The sequence below is a fragment of the Lithobates pipiens genome, unplaced genomic scaffold, assembly GCF_037356315.1.
Source record: "Lithobates pipiens isolate NorthernLeopardFrog02 unplaced genomic scaffold, aLitPip1_a1.2 Scaffold_19, whole genome shotgun sequence".
NCBI lineage: Eukaryota > Metazoa > Chordata > Amphibia > Anura > Ranidae > Lithobates > Lithobates pipiens.
The window spans coordinates 206,533,938-206,538,532 of NW_027507764.1; positions in this window are offsets into that span (position 1 = coordinate 206,533,938).

A 4,595-nucleotide genomic window follows, 5' to 3' on the forward strand; every position below is an offset into this window, starting at 1 on the left:
ATATACCTTTCCAGTTATATATTAATCTAAGCTTACCAACATGTGCTTAACATTAGTCAAAGTTTAGCAATGCCAGAGACATTCAAAATGTAATGACAACAAAGCAAAGCCATAAGACAATTAGGGTGTGTTTTTTACAACAGCCAATCTATTGGCAAATAGTGCCACATAATGCTTCCTTATTAACTACTTGCCTACTGGGCACTTTCACCCCATTCCTACCCATGCCAATATTCAGCTTTTAGCACTGTTGCACTTTGAATGGCAATTTCGTAATCATAGCATTTTTTTCACACTAAGCCCTTGTACACACGGTCGGAGAATCTGTCGGAATGAGTCTTATCGGACCGTGTCGTCGGATAATCCGACTGTGTGTGGTATGCATCGGACTGATTCCGTCCGAATCTCCGTCCGACCCAATTTTCCAACATGTTGGAAAGATTTCCCGACCAACTGGGCCGGACGGACCTAATCCGATCATGTGTAGAGCATTTTCATCGGACCAAGTGCCACGCATGCTCACATTCAAATTCCGACACGGAAGCGCTCGTTCACGTAAAACTACTGCTCGTAAGCGATATAGCACATTCGTCACGCTGAAATGTTAAAAAATCAGTCATCAAGCGCATTCTCTTGTTCCTTACAATGCTGCAAGAACCAACTTCTTTTGATGCTCATAGTCACACACACTTCTCCCGAACGGATTTCATTACTCTTTTTTAACCATTTCAGCAATACAATTTTAGTTTGCGTCACATCTACACAATGTTCGTTTTATTTTATTTTTTTGGATGTTTTTTGGGGGGGGGAGGATTCCCTAAAAATCTCCTTTAAAGACACTGCTCATTTCTCCTTTTTTGAACTTTTTATTTTTGGGTGTAAACTTACAATTTTTTATTTTATTTTTTAATCTACAGGAGGTTGTTTAGTGTTGGTACCCCTTGTTATTTATTTCACTTTGTATTTTGGAAATGTACCTGCCTGCTCACAAATAAACTCTACTTTTTGAAGGAAAACACATTACACAAGTATTTCATCAAACAAAAATAAAATTTATTTTTTTTGCTTGAAAATAAAACTAGGAACGCAGTACTGGAGAAACTTATTAACTTTGGTGCAGCATTTGGCCCCCAGGGCAGACATGAATAAATGATATCAAAAAAAATTGTTGGCCTGTGGAGTACATATCTCAGGGAGGGAAGTCTGCTCCTGAAGTCCTAGAGAGCAGGAAATTCAGATGCCATTTCTGTCCCCAGGATGATGATCTTCAAGAGGCTGCATCTTCTGGCACAACGGACTCATCCCAGGCCATCACTCTCTGGTCTTCCTTTGGGACTTCCCACCAGGCATCCTTCCAGGCTGTGGCTGGGCTCCTGTAGCTGGGGCAGGAGGAGGAGGAGGGCGTTGGTGGACCTCCTGGCTGCCACTTGCCACAGCCTCCCCCCGACTGAGGTCTTCCTGCGTATGAAAAGGGGACATAGTTTTAGTTTTTTGATCATCAATCACAACATTTTGTGCTCCTGGCTTTTGCTATTTGACTGTTACCAAATAGAACAGACTATCATTCTGACACCATCATTTTTCTTTCCCGTACCAATCATTTTTGGTCACTACTGTCTATTGAGATGTAAACCACTTGGAGAAATCTCAACTTACTGATCAATAAGAACATCTAGTTAACATCATTAAATGTAACACAAGAAATATGTTCAACAATGCAATACCTGTCTCAAGCTGGGCCCCACCACATGGTGCTGCCTGGAAGGCCCAGGTTGGTCATCAGAAGCCTCAGCTGGGGGTGAAGGATGCCTTGGAGGAAGCATGGAGAGTGGTGGCCTGAGTGGTGGCCTGGGTACCCCCTGGTCTAACAGAAAATGCAGCCTGTCAAAGTGCACCATCCTGGGGTAGTAAACAGCATCTGGATCTCCTGCTCTCAAGGACTCCAAGTGCTTCTTTCTCTCCCTGAAATATGTAAGCTTCATGGTCACAATTTTGAAATTCAGATATGTCATGTCTGCAGTGGGGACCCTGATCTGCACCAAAGCAAGCAGTTTCTCCAGTGCTGCGTTCCTCTTGGATCTGTCAAAATAAAACTTGTTGTGGAACTGCCGTAGGCAGGGCATCTCCATGTATAGCTTGAGGAAGAGCCACATAAAGTTGGGATTGGTGAATGTGTCCATTTTGTCTGCAAGACACAACACAAGACAAACCCTCAAATACTAATAATGCAATTTAAATCCCTCCTAATCTTGTCCCAACAGCGGCCTAGATACAAGCAGTTTAGTCTAGTGAAGCACAAAGTTAAAAATGTTACCTTCGTTTCCACGTTCGCCGCGTCCGTGACTCACACTCTCCTCCCAGATCGTACTGACGATACACATGTGTGGCGTTTTATATACAGTGCGCATGTGTGAAACTCCGCCCGCCCCTGACGTTCTTTCCAGACTATTCCCCGCCCCTTCGCTTCCCACGCAGTGGGGAGAACACATGGCGGAGAGAGAACGCAGGTGCGCAATAATAGTTCCACTAACGAGGAGGAGGGTGAGGAAAGCCCGGAGCCTGAAACGTCCCGATCCAGGAAGACAAGATTTAAGGCCTCAAATATGTCTTTTGGAGAGATGTTGGAGATGGTCGACATATTGAACAGGACCGACTATGATGGGAAGTATGGACCTTACCCAAACCCAAATATCAGAAAAGCCAAGATCATGAATAAAGTTGTGAAGAGTCTTCTGAAGAATTTTGGGGTACAAGGATCCAAGGATCAACTGAGAAAACGCTGGTCAGACCTGAAACTGAGGGAGCATGAGCAGTACCTAAGGATCAAGTGTGTTCTTAAAAAAAGTAAGTAGTTGTCGTGTGTTCATATGATTATTCTTGCTTGCATACATGCTCCATGTGCTTTGATTTCATGTTGTGCATTTTAAAATGGCCACTTTCAAGGTCATGGTTTCATTCGTTCGTATGAAACATCGTTCTGCAGGGAGTATTCCAGCTTAACTTGTAACTCGGTCCAAAAACACAATTGTACAACACTTCCAAGCAATGTTTCATATTCCTATTTCTGCCCTCTGTGTGCTAATTAATCTTTGTTTACATTCTCATAGGGGAGAGAAGACTCGGCAAGTATGAGGACACCAGGGACCACACCCCTCCCAAAGAAGGGCAACTTCCAAAAGCAGAAACAGAGGATCAGGAGCAGGAGCAGGAGGAGGAGGAGAAAGGAGAGATTGTGGAGGTTGGACAAATTGTCACCACAGCAGGTGAGTGTCGGAGAACACAGCTTCCGGTAAGCTCATCAATGTATATCACCATATTTGGATTACATGGTGTGTTTGTTTGCTTTGTTTTGTAGGTGATGTGGAAGAAGATTCCCGTTTTACCAGTGAAAGTGCCCAGATCTTGATCGGGGAGATAATGGGGTGCAATCGGGATTTGGAAATTGTACAACAAAACATCAATGATGTTAAAAATAAAATGAAGAACATCATTGATGTTTTGGGGAGAGTGTGAAAACTAAAAAACTAGATATGGTTTTATTTTTGCTTTTTAACATAAAAATGTTGTATTTTGCAAAATTAAAAATTTGGAAGATGCACAGAGTGTGTAAACATGCGCTATCTCCCATCATGGGGGATCAATGTACATGTTTTGTGTAAAGTGTCTGAGATGAAGGGGTTGCAGCCCCAAAGCATGTACATTGATCCCCCATGATGGGATATAGCACATGTTGACACACTGTGTGCATCTTCCAAATGTGTTTTTTTCAGGGGTCACACCCCATGTGATGAAGGCAATATCAGCCCAGTTTGTACATACTCATGTCTGATATTGTCTTCACTTTTCAAAGTTGAACTTTGTAAATTCCTGTGTTCTGTATTTTACGGTTTGATACATGCCTGTTTACACAAAAAAACAAGTAAAAAAAATATGATTAAACTCTGTTTTGGATACATAAAATCTCTTGGTTTGTTGTAAAAACCTTTAATAAACGCACATATGAATGTGCTTGTATTAAAAAGTTGAATTGTCAACAATGCGTGGCTTCCTTTTTCATTGGTCCTAAAATGTATTTGTAGTCAAATTTGAGTTTGTGCTGAGAAGGAGTGCGATTTACTAAAGGCAACTCCACTTTGCACTCCAAGTGCAGTTTCAGGTGTACTTTTGCAGTGCACTTGTAGTGCATAGTGGATGTGCCTTTAGTAAAAAGCACCCACAGTGAGGTGTAAATTTGTACAATCATGCCATTTTCCTGCCATGGTGCTGAAAATGAGCATGATTTTGATCAGTAATGCACTACATACATTAGTTAACAAAAAGAAGGTGTGTGTGTGTGTAGCAGACCCACAACATAATAAGATTATCTGAAGAAGAGACTGTCCCCTCATCTCGCTCTGAACTTGGGTTTGCACTGTTGGTGAAAAAGGCACAACTTTAATAAAACTGGCAAAGTGGGAGGCCACAGTCTGGCATTCCTGTGGCGTTGAAGGACACTGTGTAGTGACACAAGAACAAAAACGAGTAATTTGACAAATCAACATTGCAAGCAGATTAGACACCCACATTTTTGGACAAAATTAGTATAAAATTTTTTT